Raw genomic sequence first — 23,806 nt, 5'->3', positions numbered from 1 at the left:
TCAAACTTCTCAATGTTATATATCATTCATGTAACATTGGGCAAATTATTGCTTTTCTCTATTCCTAATTTCTTTATCTACAAAATGAGGGCTGAGGTTTTTCTAAGTCTTGTGATTTAATGGAAAGAATAATAGCGTTGGAGGCCAAAGATCTGTGCCTGGAACACAGCTCTGCCATGTTCCACTTTTGGGATCTTGGGCAAACCTCTCTGGAGCTCAATGCATCATCTACAAAATAACAGGGTTGGAGAATATATTGTCTAACATCTCTTATGGATCTAAGTCTATGAGCATTTTTGACTGTTGGCATGGAGATGAGGGGAGGCTTCATGGGGATGCCAGCATTTGTCTCAGTCTTGGAGAATCTATAGAATTTGAACAAATAAAGACATGGGGGTGTGGGAGGGAAGGCGAGAATTGGGAGTTGACATTCCATTCATAGGCAAGAGTGTCAACAAAGGCATGAAGGTAAGAAACACAAAATGTGTTTGTGGAGCAATGGACTAATTAGAATGTAGGTTATAAGGAGAGTATTATGAGAGAAGACTATGAAGGAAGAGTTTCCAATTTCTAATTTATTGTTCTTAAAGATAGTGTAAACATTGGCCATACTCCAGATAGAGCTATGAGATAAAAATGACAGAACTACAGACCTATATTTGAATGCCATGTTGAGAAGTTTTGATTTTAACTGATAGGCAACTGGGAACCACTCTTGGATATTTAATATGAGGATTAAATATATGCATTAGGAAACAAATGGCATTTGAAGCAATAATTTCCTTGAAATAGGGAGCGGGTGGGGACAAACTCCCTATGAGCTCTCTTATGGTCTAAAAGATTTGCATTATGGCACTGAAATCATTTGCTCAGTGTTACATGGCCAGTCTGTGTCAAGGTGGACTTGAATCCAGATTTTGCCAACTTTAAGGCCATCTCTCAAATCATTAAGGCATGTTTTCTCCTTCTACTCTTTGTAAATAGTTGTAAATGTGATAGTATATACATGTCCCCAAAGTCTCCGTACAGTTTAAAGCTTTAAATGTTTCAAACAATACACTTTCGGGATACTTTCGGGATACACTGTATTAGACTGATCAAAGGAACTTTCCAAGACTTTGAGGGATAGGGAAAAAAAAAAACTCAAAGAAGACCCAAAATTCTTGATCTGAATGGACAATCTCCCATCTCTATATGGAAAATAATAAAGCTGGCAGTATCAAGCAATACTTTCTGATTTCTGAATTACCATTATAGATTAATTTGACTGTTGACAATTGAAGAACAAACATTTATTAAGCACCTTCTGTATTCCTTAGAACAGACAGTTCATTTAACAATAAGAAGGTTTATAAAGTATACAAACTATATAATTTATTTGAAGATTATTTTGGAGATTTTTACCAGGTTTTCCTCAGATGCCTTCTTTTTATTTTTTGTTATTGGTAGAAAACAAAATAGCCTACATACAGTTATTCTCCCACCCCCAAACTTTCCACCTTCAGACAGGGGAGAAAATACCATTCATCATACTGTACATTTCCTTTGTAGTAAATATTACTGGTTTTAATTACCAAATTTTGTTGACTCAATGTAATATGCAGTTTGCAAGTTGAAAGGAGCATGAGTAACTAAAATTACATCCCATTTTCAGGGAACTTTGTTCCCTAAATACAGGAAGTTGTAAAATTTCTGATAGCAAATTTGATTGGTCCATGGGCAACACCACAAATGATGGTCTGCTGTGGAGTCGGTGTCTCGATGAAAAAGAACTGAGAGATTAACTCAGAGCCTTCTCGGCTGTCAATCTTTACTCTAAAATTAGGGTGAGTGGTTAATTTTTTGTTTGGGCTTTGAAGTGGAGTTAGACCTTTCTCAGTCATGTCTATCATTCAGTGGGGAGACTGTTCTTCACAGCTGAGCTATGCCCTTTTTCTGTTGGTAATTAACATCTTTTCCCCCCACCATGTCATTACTTTGTTATTGTTCCCATTCATCAAGTGCTAAATATTTCTTTAAAATTCTGATGGCCTTGACATGTTAAACTGTGCCCCCATTATTGACGATATTAAATAACGCTTTCGAAAAATCCCTGCCCAAGCTTTTGGTGCACATTAAGATCAGTCTTCTGGGGTGATGTCTCCTTCTTTGCATCGTTGTTTATTAAAAAAAAAAAAAGATTCTCACATACTAAGGAATTTGAAAATGTTTTTAGACCAAAATATGTCCTGAGGCAAAAGGAAAGAGAGTGAAGAAGAAAATCATTTTTTCAAAAGCTATTGAAGCATTCCCAGAGAAAAATGGATTCACCTCTGTAGGCTAGTCTAAGGGCTTTCCATATACTTGGTATTCTTTCTCTCTCTCTCTCTCTCTTTTAAGACATTCTTATTTATATGTTGTTTTCCACTTTAGAATGCAATGTCCTTCTTTCTGTACTTAGTAATGAGCCCAGGCACATAGTGAGCTGCTTATAAAAATTTGTTAACTGATTGACTGGGTTTGGAAATAATTATAACGAGAGCAAAAAGCATTATTAGAATCTTTTGTGGATTGATTGATTACTGACTGATGACAGAAGTCTAGTGAGGAATGGTATTTCCCAAGCCTCCTCAGGTCCTTCCTATGGCCTCAGATTCTTCAGGACTGTGCAAAGTTATTTCACTGCTATTTGTCTCAGTTTCCTTCACTCTAAAATGGGACCGTAATAACACTAAACTCACAGAGTGGTGAGGATCAAGTGATGATATTTATAAAGCACTTGGTGTAGTACATGGAACATAGGAAGCACTATATTTTATCTATCTATATCATATATATATATACATATTACATATCTATCACATATATACATGTATGTCTTATGTGGGTGTTTATATATGTAAATGTAAACTTCTCTAATACTTCCCATGTTCTGTTGTTCTTTCTGCCTCTGTGTCTCTTTCTCTAATATGTATATGTGCATATATACAAACGAGGAAAGAGAAAGCACTAATATCTGGGCACTGGGATGAGGGAGCACAAAATCTTATATAACTCTAATATGTTTTGAGAAATATATTTAGTGATAATATGAAGGAAAAATGTGAGTGTGAATTTCTAAAACCATATACATATTATGTGTATGTGTGGATAAATGTAAATATAGATATACATCAAGCTCAAGTATATGCTTATATATGTATGTGTATGGATATATGGATATATGTATGTATATCTATATAAATGTAAACATAGGATATATTTACCAAGCTTCAAGTATATGTATTTATATATGTATGTGTATATATACATATGTTTGTATATAAATCTAAGATTTAAGTATATGTATATAAGAAAATGAAGATAACCCAAGCTTCAGGTACACACACATACACATACACACACACACACACATGCATATTTAGAGAGGTAGCTTGGACTTCAGATATTCACAATCATGTTTTCTTCATATTGTCTTTAAATATACTTATAGCTTGTTTGAAATAGGGATTGTGTTCTTCACCATCATCTTCTTGTCCTTCTTTAGATACAATGATGAAGAAGATGATAATGATGAAGAAGAACACAGTCCCTACTTCAAAGAACTCACAATTTAATGGGGGAAACAGCAAGCAAACAAACAAATGGACAAACAAGCTGGATCATTAAGAAGTAATTAAGAGAAGGAAGGTCCTAGAATCAAGAAGGGTTGGGGAAAGCTTCCTATAGAAGATGGCATTTTAGTTGGGCTTTAAAGGAAGCCAGTAGGTGGAGATGAGAAAGAAGAATATTTCAGGCATGGAGGACAACTGGAGAAAATGCCCAGAGTTGAGAGATAAAACATCTTATTCATGGAACAGGCAGGAGGCCAATGTGGCTGAATCTGAGAGTATATCCTGGGGAGTGAGGCTGGTGTGAGAAGACTGGAAAGGGAGGAGGAGGCGAATTTTGAAGGGTAAATAGAGAACTTTGTATGTGATCCTGGAATGGAGAGGGAACCACTGAAATCCAGTGAGTAGGAGACTGTTAACTGATTGCGGGGAAGTAACATCATGGATCTGTATCTGGAAGGGACATCAGGGCATCCTCTTTTCATCAGGAACTGAGGCATCGAGAGTTGGGGTTACCTAGCAATAAATAGCAGATACAGGACTGCCCACCACTCCTGCTTATTTCAGTGTGGCACTTTTCTCATTTTAACACCCCTCCTCCAACTAAGTCAACTTTTTTGAGCCTTGTTTATAAAATAGAGATAATATTAGTTGTGACAACAATCCAAACAAATATAAATCCTTTGGCAAACCACAATGCACTATACAAAATGGGAGCTGTTGTCATTATTAGCATTAACTACATCTGTAGGAATTTGGAATAGGCTTTGAAGTACCACATGTCCTCATTTTACCAAGAAACAGAGCCTAGGAGGTTAAGCAGATTACTCATGGTCATACGGGAAAAAATGGGAGAGTACAGATTTGGATCTGGGCCCCATACTTGAGTCCGTATCTGGGTTCAAATCCTGCCTCAGATACTTCCTAATTATGTGACTAGCTCTGGCAAGCCAGTTAACTTCTGTAAGGCTTTCAGTGACTTTCAGACTTTAAAACTCTATATAAATGTGACTCGTTACTATTGATTTTATGGAATTATATGATTTTATATGTGTGATTTTATATTATGTGATTTTATATTTGTGAACTCCTAAATAATATGGGGTAAGTAACTAGAGACTAAAGTGTATTCCTCACTGAACCCAAATACCCCAATGGGGTGATTGCTCCACAGTGGGCTTGAAGAAGGCCAAAGAATGAGGTTAAAAAAGACTCCAAATATTATCATCATTTTGATGTTGGGATTTGGTGTCAATAAGAACTGAATTTGAATCCTGCCTATGATGCTTACTCACTGTGTGATTCTGGCTGAGTCACCTTTCTCAGACTGTTTTCTTAACTGTAAAAGGTGGATAATGGCAATAAAAGGTGGATAATAGAAAACCTCATCAGGGTCAGCATCAAATGACATAATCATAAAAGTTTACAAATCTGTAGTTAAATCTATTGTTACAGAATTTTGTCTTTGGAGAAATAAGCTCCATGAAAGTTTCTAAGAAAGTTTCAGTTGACTTTCTTTGTATCTTCCATCTATTAATTAAGTGGCCCCCTTTGCACTTCCTGAAAGAACCTATCAATTTCTCCCCAGGCTGAGATTACCAGTCATGGTTTGGGAAATGATTTGGAGACTGAGCCTGCCATCAAAAAATATACCACTTTTAAGGTGAGGAAGGAGATTTTTGAGGCAAAAGCCAAGAAATGTAATCATTTGGCCTCATTCACTGAATACACAGTTTCTTTCTGTCCCTGACAAGAGATGCCCCAAAGCCAATGGAAAGATGAAAGGGTCCATCAGGAAATATGGTTGCTGAATGACTGCAGATGTATAATATGTTCTGATAAAAACCTTCATAATATAACCAACACTGAAGATCCACAGGCTGTAATGTCTCAAATTTCCTAGCAACCAGTCAGTAGAATTCCCTAAGTGCGATGGCCTTGGGTTCTCTGTATTAGTTGGAAAGCTCGGCTCTGATCAGCCTGTTTTACTGACTCCAATGTAGCTCACTTCTTGGGGTGTTTCCCCTTTATTCTGTTTTGGTATTGAGGCGTTTCTGCTGGAATCTACATTCAAAATACTTGGCTGCCAGCTGGGCTTCATTTAAATAGAAATAGCAAGTCTGGTCTCCCTTAGGTGCCTATTAAAATGTCATCCAGCAATTAGCTGAATCAAATATGAGTACAGGCACCTTTATTCTGCCTCAAAGACAGATTGGATTTCTGATTGGAATCTGTTTGCTTCTAGTTTGCAGAAACAAAGCAGGGTTATGCAATGAGAAGGAGATAACATGGCTCTTTGGAGATGCTTCACGGGGAATGAGGGGCTTCTGTTGGAAACCCCTTTAAGAGACTCAAATCAGTTTCAGAAGAGGTACTGATAAACGGACTTTATTGGTAGTCTTAATAAATTTTCTTCTTTCTGCTTTTGTCTGAAACTAAAAATAGATATAGTAATAGCAAAACTAATATCTTTTTCTCATGGGAAGGATATGTATACAATAACCAAGTAGATCCTGAATGTAATCATAATAATAGCAACCAAAATTTTATGTAGTACTTTAGGATATGAAAAACCTGGTGATAGACTATATTATTTTGTTCAGTGATTTTTTTCAGTTATGTCTGACTTTTCATGACCCCATTTGGGTTTTTTTTTTTGGCCAGAGATACCATAGTAGTTGGCCTTATTCTTCTGCAGTGTGTTCCCATTTTATACAGAGGAAACTGAGGCAAATAGGATTCAGTGTCTTGCCTAGATTCACACAGCTAGTGCACATCTGATGCTGGATTTGAATTTAGGAAGAATTGCAAAATAATATCTGAGTTCAAATTCAAAACCAGACACTTAAAAGCTGAATGCTTCTAGACAGTAAGTGTCTGATATTGAATTTGAACTCAGATCTTAATGAATCCAAGTCAAGTACTCTATCCTAGGTTCTAGCTAGATTGAGTGAATATCTAGGTTTAAACTTTGACAATCTGCCATATTTTACTCTTCCCTCAGTTGACTTTATGATGATCACTAACTGTCATGGCTAAGAGTTGAGGTTTTAGGGGGAATATCGCAAAGTTGTTTGGTCACTGCTCATAATTTGTCTTTATTTCCTGAGGCTGTTGTGAGATGATTAATGGTTCCTCACATTGGGTAATGAAGCAGACAATGAGTTTCTCCAAAGGGAAGAGAACTAAGAAAAACAATTCACACACAATAGTGTGAACATATTTTTTTTTTAGAATCACAAAATAGCTTAAATTCTTTTTTAAAATATTCAATCTCTACAATTATGTGTAATTATTGTTAATTCTATATTGTATACTTTTTAAAGGACTGAGACTGCAATGAATATTATATCATTACACTGCGCTGAAGTTCAATTTTGACAGATATATGTTGTTGACCTTACTCCTTTCTCATAAGCAGTCTCGGGGCTTTTCACAGTTTCTGCTCTTTCTGTCTCAGATTTTCTCAGCTCTTACATGTAACCACCCAGTGGTGGGAGTCATTAGGGAGGGTCCTGATGGCTGGCCAACATTCTGTCCTTTTTGGTCCTTCCTCTATTCTAGAAAGAGCTGGAACAGAATCCTTTCTTCTCTTGGTTTATCTTCTCCCTGAGGGTATGATTTAGGGTATAATCTTTCATTGGGACCCTTCCCTTTCCTCCAAGACCTTCTTCTCTCTCTGGAAAACCTTCATGAATAGAGTGCTAAATGTGCAGTTAGGAAACCAAGAAAACCTGCCCTATGTTTTCTAATGGTGTGAGATGCTTAAATTCTTCTGGACTCAATCCTTATCTGTCGAATAAGGATGCTGGACCAGAGAAGTAAGGTTCCTTATACTTCTAAACCTGATGCTGTAATACAATCTGGAGCAGCTAGGTGGTGCCATAGTGATGGAGTGCCTGGCCTGAAGTCAGGAAAAAATCAGCTTCGGGGGTTCAAATCCAGCCTCAGACACTTAGCTATGTAAACCTGGCCAATTTACTTAACCTTATTCACCTCAGTTTCCTCATCTGTAAAATTAATTGAAGAACGAAATGGAAAATCATTCCAATATCTCTGCCATGAAAAGTCTGAATGGGGTCACAACTGAAAAAAAAAAATATATATATATAATCTGCTATAATCTGTTACAGCAATTAGTTTTTTTTTTTTTTTTAAGTCTAGGGATGGTATAATGGCCCTCAGGTTCACTTGCTCCCCTTTTCTGCTATTTTATGGTATTTATATCAGATAAAAATTCATTAATACAGTCACTATCTGAGAGCTCTCAGCCAGGAAAATTCCTAACATTTAGACAGAGGTTGAGCTCAATGCCCTAATTTTATGTTTGTGTGTTTCTAACACCTGTCTTCTATTTACTTGAGATGAGATTAGACTTTGGAAAACCCTTAGGTAAAAGAAGCAAGCAGAGCCTATTTATTGTGCCAATTACGGGATAGGCATAGGGAGGGCCAGTTGGAGGAGGAAAAAATAGACCTTTTGGAATTTCCCTTGGATCTTGAAAATAGAAGTACAATCAGTACCTTCAACCTGAATGTTATTTTTCCAAGATGCTTGTAGGGGCCCAGTGGTCTACCTTAATCTTTTCCTTAACACTTGAAGCTCAGCTCTTCTTTCAGTTTCTAGGCCATCTCTTCCAATTCTTCATTTTGCAGATGAGGAACTAGAGATCCAGAGACATTAAGGATAACTGGTCCAAGGTCACATATGTATAGAGTCAATATTTGAACTCATGTCTTAAGACCCCAGAACCAAGGATTTTCCACTGTGCCATAGCTGACTTTCTCCTCTTTTTCTTTTCTTTTTAACATCTAGAAACAAGATAGATGTATATAAATAGAAAGATGAATACATAAAACATTTATTGTATGTCAGAAAATATTCTAAGTACTAGAAGCAAGCCAGAAGTAATATAAATAAGGCAGATAAAACTTGAAGATAATGATGATGACAATAATAAGATTTATGAATATTATATCATTTTTTCCTCATAACCATCTTGAGGAATAAATTCTATTACTATCTCCATTTTATAAAAGAGGAAAATGAGGCAAGCAGAGGATGAATAGCTTGCCTAGAATTTCACACAGCTCTAATAATCTGAGACCAGATTTGAATTCAGGTCTTCTTGATTTCACTCACAGCACTGTCCACTTCAGTCATCTATTTGCCCACAGGGAGCTTATAATCCAATAATATCAGAAGGATAATATTAAAGGAAGCAGAAAAGTATGTGTGAGTGAGACAGCATGAAGGGGTCTAGGGTTGGTCAGGAAACAACATGAAGCCTTGGTTCTGAGTGAGATAAGATGAAATGCAGAGAGTTCTAGGAAAAGAGTCTTGGGTCCTTAGGAAAATTTGATACTTAATTCATTATATTAGATCTAGAAACCATTTCAGAGACCACTTAGCCCAAACTTCTCATTTCAAGAGGCAGTTTTCATGTAAAGTCCAGCAAAGAAACCTTCAACTAGCAATGTCAGAGGCTCCAGTTCAAATCTCAGCTCTGCTATTATGTGCTAATGTGTCCTCATCTCTCTGGATCCCAATTTGTGGACTAAAGGATACTTAAGATTTCTTCTAGGTTTAAATTCAAAGAAATGTCACCCATAATTACTGACAAATTCATCTTTGCAAAAGGAGGGGATGTTGAAAATGTGTTTTTGCAAGTTTTTCTTTTTTCTGTTAACCGACAACTCTAACATACTTGGAAAATGTCAATACAGTAAAAGCAAAGGTTAATAAAAATGTAATTCAATTTCAATTGAATTGGAATTTTGCTGTCTTGCAAAGAAATTGCTGGATTATATTGGTATTTTCTGGATATGCACACTTTCAGGAAGAGGCTGAGACATATGTCAAGCATTATTCTTTCTTCTCTTTGGACATCCTTTGACCATTTAACAATTATTCCGCTGTGGACAAATTTATCTTCCATTTTTCACTGGAGGAAAAATATGCAGCTTTGAACTGTCATCTGTAAACTGAGTTATTTGCTATCATTTATATTTCTTAAGGATTCTAGGAGCAGAATGTGTTTATTTAGGGCTGATTTATACTGTGGAATTCCCATGTGGCTATGAATATGGTAATCATAGTGGATAATTTAGATATCCTGTCACAGATTGCTAGAGACTGTGGCTTTTGCTAAAAGATGTATATAAATTAAGAATGGACTATCAACACATGAAGTCTTTTGACCATATAATATAGATATGACCATACAGACATTGGGAAACAGAGGAACAGGGGACCTGAGAAAAGATTCAGCTTAGCCCACAGGTTTCCTGAGAAATAGCAAAAAACTAAGAACTTATGGCCCTAACTCACCAAAGAACTTGAGGCCTATTGGTCATCCTCCACTGGGTTAGCCCCTTTGCCTAAATGGTTTTTTTGTGTGTGTGGCTGCTGTGAATTCTACAGCATCTTTGAGATATACGTGAGCCTACTAGTAAGTATGAACTAGAATTAGGATTTGAACTCAGGTCTTCTTAACTTTAAGCACCAGTTTCTTTGGATCAAGCTGCGATGTTTGGCAAATTCTGACAAATTTTAGCTGTTGGATTTCTGAGGGCTCCTTCTAACCTTTCAAAACTTAGCCATCTCTAATATGCTTTATCAAAAAGCAAGAAAAAAATAGACCGACAAAGGATATGAACAATTTTCAGATAAGGAAATTAAAACCATTTCTAATTATATGAAAAATGCTCTAAATCACCACTGATCAGAGAAATGCAAATTAAGACAACTCTGAGGTACCACTACACATTTCTCAGCTTGGCTAAGATAACAGGAAAAGATAATGATAAATGTTGGAGGGGATGTGGGAAAATTGGGACACTAATACATTGCTAGTGGAGTTGTGAACTGATCCAACTGTTCAGGAGAGCAATATGCATCTATGCCCAAAGAACTATCAAATTGTGCAGAGCCTTTGATCCAGTAGTGTCTCTGCTGGGCCTATATCCAAAGAGATAGGAGAGAAGAGACCCACATGTGCAAAAATGTTTGTAGCAGCTCTTTCTGTAGTGGCAAGGAACTAGAAACTGAATGGATGCCCATCAGTTGGAGAATGGCTGAATAAGTTATTGTATATGAATGTTATGGAATATTATTCCATATATATAAAACAATCACCGGGATGGTTTCAGAGAGGTCTGGAGAGACTTAGATGAACTGATGCTAAGTGAAGTGAGTAGAACCAAGAGAACATTATACACAGCAACAACAAAATTATGTGAAGATCATTTCTGGTGGACATGACTCTATTCATCAGTGAGGAGATTCAGGATAATTCCAATAATCTTGTATTGGAGAGAGCCATCTGCATCCAGAAAGAGGTCTGTCGGAGCTGAATGGATACCACAACATAGTACTTTTACCTTTTTTTGTTGTTGTTTGCTTGCATTTTGGTTTTTTTTCCCATTTGTTTCCTTTTTCATCTGATTTTTCTTGAATAGTATGACAATTATAGAAATATGTGTAGAAGAATTTCACATGTTTAATATATAATGGATTACTTGCTGGGTAGGGGAGGGAGTTGGAGAAAAACAGAAAAAAAAATTGGAACACAAGGTTTGGCAAGGGTGAATATTGAGAATTATCCTTGGATATATTTTGAAAATAAAAAGCTATTTTAAAAAATAGAACTAACATAGATAGAAACAATAGCAGGACAATACACTATGAACTTTATGTCGGCTTTGAGTAAGAGGGACTAAGTGCCTTACCCTACTTGGAGGTCTATCGTAGTTTGCCCTTTTTCTTGAAGGTCAGGCAGGCAGGAGAAAGCTAGATTAAGGGACTCATGTACTAGTAAATGCATTCTAATGCTCTCCCATCCCATATCCCATTCTTCCAGCTATAGATGTTCAACTAATCAAAAATTCTTCTCTTAGAGAGCCTACTTACAGAATGTCCATGCTCCAAAGTCCAAATAGACATTGCACATTCTCATAAGGACATGGTTCATTGTCCATTTCCAACAGACTCACTGGATTTACAGAGGAAGAACACTATTACATGGCTACAATTCAAACTCTAATAGAGCCTTACTCACCACTGTAACTCCTGAGTCCCCATCTTTGTACATTTATATAAATTTAGTCATTCACAATAATGACAATATTAACTCTTAAAGATAAAACACTCAAGGAAGGCAAAAACAATAAGAATCATAACATCAATAATCAATATACAGATATAGATAATCCGTTTAATGACAACTCATATAGCTGGGCACTTTCCCATCTTCACAGTCTCTGTGGGGGAGAGAAAGAACATACTAATAGAAACCTAAGACAGAAAATACACAATTATGGACAATTCATGGGTCTGTGTCACTCAGAACTTTAAACTGCTAGAATTGATGTCCCTGGCCCCTTAATGAATAATTGAAAGTCACCACATGAAGCTTCTTCTCCACAACTGATTCCCTTATGACCGTCAGTATTCTATTCTTGGACCAAACTGCTCCTCTGTGGTCTTTTAACTTGCAGCCTACTTAAAAGGGCACTAAAGTAGTATCTCACTGCAAAAGGGACAAGCAGCTCTCTCGAGCCATTAGCTGTCACTCACTTCAAGCTGACTCTTTGGGCAACGCAAACCAGTCCAACCAATGATTTACTCAATAGGATGCTAGAGACTATCATATTCTTACCCACAGATGCTTTTAAAAGCATTTTTTTTCTTTATTTGTGCCTCTGAACCCTCCCAAGATATCTTGGGATTTATTGACTTGACTTCTTTCTAAAGGATCAGGCCTTAAACCAAAACCCATTCAGATTCTAAATGGGCACCAATAAGTTCTAAGCCAAGCTCCATTTGGTTATTGCTTGGGTCTTGATTAACTCAGATTGAATGTAAATAGCAATCATTTCTGCTCGACCAGAATCCCTGAGTCTTTCTCTCTCAGATTCATTTATTTATTTATTATGATTTTTGGGTACTAAGCTGAAGAGTAGATTCTTTGCCTCAGTAAAAAGAATCACTGAATGGATCGGGCCTTAATCAAACTGAGACCTGTGGAAGACCTTACAAAAGCTGAGGGCTCCCATTTCATCCGGGAACATGTCTAGTCATCCTGATCTATATCTGGCCCGGCTGAGACCTGGCTATCTCTGGAGGGGAAGATAAAGCAGGTGACCTTGCCCAGCCCTCCCTCACTTAAATCCAACTCACATCCTTGATGTCATGGTCCTCTTGGAGAAGGAAGGGCAAGCAACAATAACAAAATAAGTCATCTTACTTGAGCACCTGCTTGAGGAAAACATCTCCAAAGCTTGTCTCTTCTCTCTCAAACAGCAATGGGGCCACAGAGAGCAAACCAAGTCAACAAATATTTATTAAGTTTCTATTGTATGCTTAGTATTGTGCTAAGTACTGGGAATATAAAAACGTAAAAAATCTGTACCCTCAGTGTTATCACATTATAACAGTGAGTGCACAGTAACTTCTGAGAGGCTTCATCTTTCTCAAATTGTAGATAATATTATTGGATTGTTGCTGAAATTTCAATAGGTTTCAGCTCTTCCAGTAAGAAGGTTCCTGTCCTTTTCTTTAGTCAATCTTTAAAGTCTAGTATAGGTTTTAAACAAGAACTCCCAAGCATAACAGCTGGAGCTTTCTGGTTAGCTACTACCCTTGTAGCCATCTTCATGCTCTATTCCTACTACCTTCCCGACTGCTCTTACGGTTTTTTTTCCCAACTTTCATTGAATTAAATCAGAGCTTCCTTTTGCTCAGTAACTCAATTTTTCCTTGTGAGGTAAAGAAAAATGATCCTTCTGTTAGTTACAAAACCAACAGTCCTAATTTAATTATTATATAGTTTACAGGTATATGATTTATTTTTTGAGTTTTAAGCCCTAAAAGCAGTTTATATGCAAACGAGCTGAGGGGTCACAATTCCCTGCAACCTCTGTCATTCTCGTCCTCACACAGATACTTTTACTTCTTTACTTAATCTTTCTTCCAGCTTGTCTCAAGTTTTAACGGAAAACCATTTTCTTCATACATATATTTGAATAGTTTTTCATACACAGCAGTTCATTTTCTGTCTCTTTCCACAACCAAATTGGGTTGTTTACATCCTTCATAGATGGATTTGATTTCTTTTCTTTAAACAACAGTTTATTTTCTGGCTTCTTTCAACAATCAAACTGCTCACCTGTAAAATGGGTAGTATCACCTACCATTATGATCCTTTGTCATAATTTCTTGGTCCTCAGGTACCAACATTTTTAAGTCAGAAAGAACATGCTGGAAGTTCTTTATTAAAAGCTTCCTTATAATGATGGACTCGCAGGTCCCATTTAAAACCAAATAAAATAGAACATGCAAATGAAACTCAAGTTTTAGTCCCAAAGTTTGGGAGCTTTGGCTCCCAAGTCATACTTTTCTTGAGTAGGGATTTAAGGGCTTCAGTGATACACAAAAGCGACAAAAATACCCTTCAGCCTTGTGCAATTACAATCTACTTTCATATGACGATGATAAAATTATAGAAGGGGGAGTACAAAGAATAATAGTAATATTTATGTGGAATTTTCTGAGAAAACTGACTAACCTTTACAGAAATTTTGATCCAGTGATCCTATTATAGGGCATATACCTAAGATAAGGGAAATATAGACACTAAATCTTCATATATACTGAAATATTCATGGCAATACTCTTTGTGTAGAAAAAGACTGGAAAAGAAATCAGAAAAAGACTGATTGGGAAGTAATTGAATAAATTGCTATGTAAACAAAGTGGCATATCATTGTTCAGCAAGAATATGATGTGTAGCAAACATTTTATTTTATTTATTATATGGTTAAAAAAATCTTTTTAATAATCATTGAAATGTTTTTGAATTCCAAATTTCATCTCTTTCCTGTCCCTCTTTGAGAAAGCAATTTAATGTCAGTTATGTATGTGAAGCCAGGCAAAACATAATTCCAAATTAGCCACTTTGCCAAAAAAAAAAAAAAAAAGTTTAAAAAAAAAAAAAAAAACAAGGAAAACTAAGGTTAAAAAAAGTTGCTTTAAAAATTGGAAACTGAGTGGATGCCCATCAGATGGAGAATGGCTGAACAAGTTATGGTATATGAATGTTATGGAATATTATTGTTCTATAAGAAATGACCAGCAGGATGATTTCAGAGAAACCTGGAGAGACTTACATGAACTGATGCCAAGTGAAATGAGCAGAACCAGATCACTATACATGGTGACAGCAAGATTATACAATAATCAATTCTGATGGATGTGGCTCTTGTCAACAATGAGGTGATTCAGACTAGTTCCAATGGTCTTGTGATAAAGAAAGCCATCTACACCCAGAGAGAGGACTGTGGGAACTAAATGTTGACAACAAATTAGTGCTTTCACTCTTTTTGTTGTTGTTTGCTTGCATTTTGTTTTCTTTCTCATTTTTTTTCTTTTTTGATCTGATTTTTCTTGTACAGGATGACATTTGTGGAAATATATATAGAGGAACTGCATACATTTAACATGTATTGGATCTCTTGCTGACTTGGGGAAGGGATGGGGAGAAAAGTGGGGGAAAAAATAGAACACAGGGTTTTCTAGGGGTAGATGTTGAATAAAATATTTTATGTATTTTGAAAATAAAAGGTTTTAATTTGAAAAAAAAAGTTTTCTTCAATCTGCTTTTAAGGCTTACCAGTTATTTCTCTAGAAGTAGATAGTAGTTTTCACCATGAGTACTTTGGGATTGTCTTAGATCATTATATTGCTAAATGAGTCACAGTTGAGCACTATATAGTGTTGCTGTCATTATGTGCAATATTCTTCCAGTTCTCCTTTTCTTTGTATCAGTTCATAAAGGTCTTTCAAGGTTTTTCTGAAGTCATACTGCTCATGATTTCTTATAGCACAATAGTATTCTACTACAGTTATATATCACAAATTTTTCAGCCAGTTCCTAATTGATAGGCAACCCCTCAATTTCATATATGAGAAATTCAGGGAAATATGAGAAGATTTGTATAACACTGATGCAGAGTGAGATAAACAGAATCAGGGAAATAACACACACAACTACAGTTATATAAATGAAAAGATCACTAAAAGAAAGGTGAATTCTGAGTGATTGAAAAAATTCAAGGATTGTCCCAGAGTACAGATAATGAAATAAGCTTCCTTCCTCAGGTAGAAGACTCCTTGGGCAGAATGTTAGAAATACTGTGTCAGATAGACTCTGTATTAAGTGGCTTGGGTTGATTTTTCTCTGTTACAAGGCAGAACTTGATTTGGAAGGGAGTGAGCAAGAAATTTCCAGAAATAATTATGATGCCAATGTAAAAAGCCTTGAGAAAAATGTATTTTAATGGTCTTGCACTTAGACTGTCTACCCATATTAACATAATTATACTATTAGAAGAATTTAACCACATTTTTACTGATATTGTAAAAGTTCTCTTAGACTCATGGATTCTTCATTGATTCTCCTGAGAGGGAGGAATGAATAAAGGAATTTGAAAGAGTTTCAGTATGGTCCAATCCAATCTAGCAAAAAAAAAAAAAAGTCATTAAAAGGAACTGCCATAGCTACTATGGACGCAATACAGTTCCCGACCTCAAAGAACTTAGGAAGCTAAGTGGCAAAGTGACATTGGATTTGGAGTCACACAACTCAAGTTTCTGAGTTCAAATCCAGCCTCAGACACTTACTAGTCGGGTGCTTCTGATTAAGTCACTTAATATGTTTCCTCATGGGGTGTTCTTGGCAGAAATGTGAAGTGGTTTGTGATTTCTTTCTCCTTCATGGTTTGAAAGTTGGCTTTGTATCCACTATCCTACATTGGCTCTGAGTACCAGGCTCAAAGGTAAAAATAATGATGTCTTGTGAGGTTTGAAATTTAAAAATGAAAAAAGCCAAAATCGTGTAGGTAACTGAGAAACCACAAGTTTGTCTGTCACAAAAATTTTCTTCAAGAAAATAATCAGAAAACCATAGACTGAACTAGCACCAAACAGAATCATATTAAAAAAAAAAACAAAAACAAACAAACAAACAAAAAAAAACAAATCAAGTGCAACTAGTACTCGTTCCAAGGGTAACTTCTCTCTCTCTCTCTCTCTCTCTCTCTCTCTCTCTCTCTCTCTCTCTCTCTCTCTCTCTCTCATCTCTATCTCTCTGAAGTATCTATAAAACTTGAACTCATTGCCCTGTTTGACCACATATCTAAAATAAATGCTAAATACTCTAAAGGTGAGAAGACATCCTATATGCTTATAATGGCACCATTCCAGTATTTTTAAAACAAGCCTCCAACTGAAAAAGGAAGAAATGGACAAAATCAATCCACTCTATTTCCTCAAATTTAGTCAAAGGGTTGTTATGAGAAGAGGCAAAAATAAAAATAAAAATCCCAGAATATGCTTCAGTCAACAAACTTGATCTTGTCAAGCAGAGAAACATGTTAACCAAGGGTAATATGGTCTGAACATAAATTCATAAAAGTTCAGCTGCTAGTGCAGAAAGAGTATATGTATATTGACACTATACTAGCTGTAGGACCCTGGACAAATCACAAATCACAGTTTCCTCAATGACAAAATAAAAATAACAATAGAGTTTTATGAGAGTCCCATTAAATCGTAATTTAAAAATGTTTTGCAAATCTTAAATTAAGTGGGAAGTATTGCTATTATTGTCAATTTTGGAGCAGGTACTCCTACTTTGTCCAAAGGTTTGGGATTTACACGAAACCCCAAGAGTTTGACCCTATAGATGTCACATTTTTTAATCTGGTTTATAATGTTAAACTGGAATTCTCCATGCCCAGATCATCAGAGGTGGACCATAGGGGAATTGAGAAATCTTCCATTCTCTTTCAAAATCTACTTTATTCTACTGTATTCTGTCTTAAAATACAAGGGAGAAAATACAAGCAATACTTTTTTATAGACTGGGGTAGAAGAGGGGAGGGATGCTTCTTTAAAAAAAAAATAGGTATCCTGTTGGCTCTGAAAAACTTGGGACCAATCAGAGGAATTCCTTGAGTCTCCTCAACAAACTATCATGATGCATTTATTTCTCTATGGGGGGTACTTTTTAAAGGCTTTCAAACACCCATATCCTGTTGATTCAAATTATACTTATGACCATTAAATCTCCTGATATTTTCATACAATTATTATATAGCAACACTTCTTCTTATGGAACTGAAAAATGCTGATGCTGAATTTAAAAAAGTGATCTTTCAAACTCAAATGTAGATGGTTCACATTTATCTCTAATAAGGTTCATCTTATTAGCTTTTAGCCTATTAAGATCTTTATGGGTCCCAAATTTGTTATAATTATTCCTCTCAGCTTTGTTGTCTGAAAATTTGATAAGTATTCTCTGTCTTTATTCAAGTCACTGATAAATATATTTAACAGCCCAGAGATAAAGAAAAATCACTGGTAACATCTTTCCCTACATGTCTTTCTACAATTTACTGTGTGGATTGAATCATTCAACTGGTTCCTGAATCCACATGCTGTAACTAACCCTTCATCCAGCTTCCTTATCTCTACCTTGTCTGCAAAGTTTACACAAGAGACTTTGTCAAATGTTTTGCTGAAATCAAATTAAACTATATCCATAGCATTCTATTGATTTACCAATCTGACAAGCCAATTCAAACAACACTGTCATGTTTTGATTTAGCACTTTCATTGGATGCCTTATTCCAAGTTAACATCCTAGAATGATAGCATTTCAGACTTTGGAGGAACTTCAGATGACATTTAGTTCAATACTTATTTCAACAAAGAACCCTGCTAAAACAGCCCAAACAAATAGTCATCTAACTTCTACTTGAAGGCCTCTGAAGAAGGGTCTTGTACCTCCAGAAGTCCACCATTCTACTTTTGGATAACTCAACCCAAGTGACAATGACATTTGAGAAAATAAAGATCAGAAGAAATCCATGTTGGAATCTCCACAATGTATAAAATCAAAAAAATAAGAATAAGAATAAGGATTTAAGAGGTGAAAGGAACATGTGAAATTATTTAATCTACTAATTTCAAGTAAAAATATACAAAGAGATAAAGCAACTTGTCCAAGAGTATACAGACAGAAATTAGCAGCAGCAGGAAGATTTAAGATCATTGAAGTTCTTATTTGCTGATTCCAAATCCAAGCATTTTTTTTGGTTTATTTTGGTTTGGTTATCATATCATATGGATAGATTTTAAAATTATTTCAAAGAAGGGAAGATCCCAAATTAAAAGGAAATATCACTGTTGATACTAATACCCAAAATGAGGACATTAGCACTAAATGACCTATATACCTGATTTCTCATTTTTAGAAACACTTCATAATAGTGGTCTATGCATGCATCAAAATCCTCAATTAAAAGAGAATCATATCTTTGTAATGACTCAAAGAGATGTAGAGGATATAAGATCCCAATTATTGATTTTTATTTATTTTTGAAGCATTTGACAAAATAAACATATGCTATATTATATATTAATATACAAATATATCATATATAAATATTATATTTTTATATAGTACATTATATATATTTTAAAAGATTATTTGATAGATAAAATTATGAGGATAACTGTTCAATAATCCCCTGAGAATCAGCCTCCAAACCAATAGAATGGGAAAGACAAATGATCTCTTTAAGAAAATTAGAGAGATCAAGGGAATGCTTCAATCAAAAATGGGCATGAAAAAAGACATAAATGGTAGGAATTTAATAGAAACAGAAAGGATTAAGAAGAGGTGGAAAGAATGTAGAGAAGAATTCTACAAGAAAGATTTTTAACATCACTGTTAATTACAATAATGTAGTTACTGATCTAAAGCCAGACATCCTGGAGAATGAAGTCAAGTGGACGTTGCTAACGACAAAGCTATTGGAGATGATTGAATTCCAGCTGAGTTATTTAAAACCCTAAAGGATGATGCTGTTAAATGCCACATTCAATACGCCAGCAAATTTGGAAAACTCACCAGTGGCCACTGGATTGGAAAAGATCAGTTTACTTCCCCAATCCTTAAGAAGTCCAATGCCAAAGAATGTTCAAATTACTAAACAATTGTGTTCATTTCAAACACCAGCAAGGTTATGCTGAAGATTCTGCAAGCCAGGCTTCAGTAACATGTAAACCGAGAACTACCAGAAGTACAGGCTGGTTCTCTACGAGGCACAGGAACTAGAAACCAATTACCAACATTCTCTGGATTTAGGAGAAAACAAGGGAATTCCATTAATAAAATGCATGCCTACACACACATACACACTCTCACACACACACACACACCCCAATAACACCTTCATTGACTACATTAAAGTCTTTGTGTAGATTGCAATGAAATTTGAAATACTAGCTAATTTACTTTGCCTCGGAGGAACCTGTATGTAGGCCAAGAAGCAACTGAAGTCAGAACTGAACATGGAACAACTGATTGGTTTAAGATTGGGAAAGAAGAACTACAAGACTGCATATTGTCACTTTATTTAACTTAGAAAAATATAGAATATGGGGGCAGCTAGATAGAGCACCAGTCCTGAAATCAGGAGAATCTGAGCTTAAATCTGAACTCAGACACATAACACTTCCTAGCTGTGTGACTCTGGGCAAGTCACCCAGCAATTGGTAACCCCAATTGCTTCAGAAAAAAAAAAGGAAAAAAAAGAAAAAAAAAGAAAAATGCAGAGCATGTCATATAGAATGTCAGGCTATATGAATCAAAACTGTAGGAGAAATATCAATAATCTCAAATATGTAAATGATACCACTCTAATGGCAGAAAATGAAGAAGCTTCTTGATGAGGGTGAAAAGAGTAGGTTGTAAAAAACTGGCTTGAAGCTTAACATTCCCCAAACCAAACCAACCAAACAAACAAACAAACAAATTTAGATCATGAATTGTGATGCTGGAGGAGATTTTTTAGAGTTCCTTGGACAACAAGGAGATCAAATTAAATCAATATTTAGAGAAATTAATTCAAAATACTCATTAGTAGGACGAATTCGGTAGCAGAAACTGAGATCATTTAAAAAAAAAAGGAAAAAGAACTCATATATAGTATGAAACATTTTTTTATAGCAGGTCTTTTTGTGGTAGCAAAAAACTGGAAATTGAGGGGATGCTCAACAATTGAGCAATGGCTGAAGAAGTTGTGACATATAAATGTAATGATTTCTACTGTTATGTAAGAAATGATGAGCTGATAGATTTCAGAAAAACCTGGAAAGACTTATGTGAACCAATGCTGAGTGAAATGAGCAGAACCAAGAGAACACTGTACAATGAGAATAATATTATATGATGATGAACTATGATAGACTTAGCTCTTCTCAGCAATACAATGATCCAAGACAATTCCAAAAGACTCATGATGGAAAATACTGACCACATACAGAAAAAGAACTGTGGAGTTTGAATGCAGATCGAATCATACAATTTTCACTTTTTATTGTTTTTTTCTTTCTCATTTTTCTTTTTATATACCAATTCTTCTTTCACAATATGACATGTGAAAATATATTTAATATGATTATACCTATATAGCATATCAGATTGCTTGCATCTGGGGTGGAGTGAAGCAGGGAGAAAAATTTGTAACTCAAAATCTTATAAAAGAGAATATTGAAAACCATTTTTACATGTAATTGAGAAAAATATTATTAAAAAAGAACCAGCAGCATTAATATCAAAATACTGGAGGAGGATAATGGTGCAAAAACAACTTATTATTGCTTAGATACCTATTGAATGAAATTCTTTCCAAAAGTACCATAACATTAATACTCTCTGAAATCAAATTCAGTTAGAACATACTTGAAGTAAATAAAATCTATCTACATAATGCCATTTTCCATATATAAGTCCCTCTAGGATATCCTCTCTCCAGATAAAATTAGAAGTTTGTGTTCCCTTAGGAGAGACTACCTTAAATTCAACATGTTCTCTGAGTTTGAATTCATATATAGATATAGATATAGATATATAGCTCCTAAGACCCCACTGATATGCTTATTTTTAATATTCTCTCACAAATATACACAGCATTAGTGAGAAGACGGGACATACACATAGAGTGATGTAATGACTAGGCTCCCCCATGTCAAGGCAATTTAGATCCAAAACTGTGGGACGTTAGTATAATTTTCCTTATCATATTTGTCATCCTTGCCCATAGAATCTTTGGTGAGCAGATCATTTAGGCAGGATCCTCTCTTATAGCTCAGTCTTAACTTTCAACTGCCGGGGTGGGCTTACTTGTTGATTCACATAGCTCACACTCCTTCGTCTTTTGCCTCAACTGTGTCTCCTAGTAGGTAATTCTGCTGAAAGATGATATGGCTAATGGGGGTGTGGGTGTGTGAAACAATAGAAATCCATTTTCTCCCACTTCTTCACTGCAGATCTCCCAGGAATCAGAACTATCTCTTTCCTTAACTAACTCCCTAGAAAATGTATCTTGCTTTTTAAGTGTCTATAGAGGGTATGACCAATCCTTCAGTTATCCAGTTATTTGGTGACTCTAACTCCACCATTCTCAAGTAATGGGATAACAAAGTGTACACTGAACTTTACACTTTGAGACTTGAATAATTTATTGTCTGTTTCCTAACCCTTACCTTTTGTCATTTCATCAACTGAACTGGGGGAAAAAAATGATCCGCGGTACCCTAATCAACTTTTCACTTATATAATTTTGGAACTATAAAACGGACAATAAAAATATGGAATAATTCTATTTTAAAAATCTATGACCCATAAAGCAATTACATAAGCATTAACATTATTTTGATCCCCCCCCAAAAGGAAAAGATATCATCCCAGCACATAAAAATAGATAAAAACCAACATAAACGTGTTTGAACCAGGTAGGTAGGAGCAGGCTTATTTCACTAAGCAATGGTAGAGTCTGACAGTACTTATAGTCCATTGGGTTTTTTTTTTTTTTAACACAACCCAAAGGGTAATCTTCTGGATAGAAATCCAAAGGCTTTCCATGTATTGTTATATTTTGAATTCAGCCCAAAACGTGTCAAAGAAGCAGTAAAAAAAAAATGATTGTTATCAAGATTCATGAATAGAAGTGGAAGGCTTTATGATTGCAAGATGTAAATCATCACCATCTGGAACGATAGACACCTGACAATTAAAGAACCTAGGCCCAAAGATCCATGCAGTTTATGCAAAGGCAAAGGTAACATCACTACAGACTTTAAAAAAAATAGTATAAAACAGAAGTATCAAATACATGTGGCTATGAGTAGCATGTGGGCCATAAGCACTTCCAAGTATTCTCCTAACCAGATTAAAATGTAATGAGGAAAAACTTAACAAAATAAGTAAAAATACAACTCAACAAATAATATCATATTTAAAAAATAAAACAAATCATACTTACTCTATGTGCTGCTGGGGATGTAATGAGGACTTTCATCTTAATATTTTACGGCCAGATATTTTATCCATCTGTGTAATAATCTACTGTATAGTAACTATCAAAGAATAGTAGGATAGGAAGTGACCCAATCAGACATATGAGAGAATAATAACATTTATATAATATTTGGAAATTGTCAAAGACCTTTATATGTATCTTCTCTTAAGTGTGATAACTCTTTGAGATCATAATTCTAGGTGTTATCTATATGTTACCACATATACATGAGGAAACTGAGGCTTAGAAAAATAAAGTGATTTGCCCATGATGACACAGCTAGAGTGTAGGGGTGGGACTAGAACTCAGGAATCCAAGAACACTCTCCAGAACATAATGAAATCAAGAATACATTAAACTATTATAGTAAATACAGTTCTTAAACCTTTGCATCCTTGTGTTGTCATGATGGGGGAAACATCAACTCTCCCGTTGCTCTTTAAATTAAAATTGTTGCCTTTTATTGGGGGGGGGTGCAGAACATGTGAAGTCAAATGATTAACATTTCCAGTTTGAGCAGATAGGGGGTTTGGGGATATTAAAGTTCTCAGGAATGTTTACATCTTTAAAAACAACCCAGAACTTGCACATTTCAGAGCTGGCATTGTTATTTGAAGGTCTTTTGGCAGTGTGACCATCCTGAAACACTAGCAGATGTTGCTTCCCTTATCCTGGACTGACCCGAGGGGTCCTCAGCAATGGTTCATTTTCACGGTGGCTTTAGAGCTCTGCGATTTTTTTCATTCTCCCTCTAGGGTAAAAACATGGAACAAAAGCAAAGTTCAG

The sequence above is a fragment of the Antechinus flavipes genome, chromosome 1, assembly GCF_016432865.1.
Source record: "Antechinus flavipes isolate AdamAnt ecotype Samford, QLD, Australia chromosome 1, AdamAnt_v2, whole genome shotgun sequence".
Classification (NCBI taxonomy): domain Eukaryota; kingdom Metazoa; phylum Chordata; class Mammalia; order Dasyuromorphia; family Dasyuridae; genus Antechinus; species Antechinus flavipes.
Note: the sequence above shows the minus strand (reverse complement) of the source record.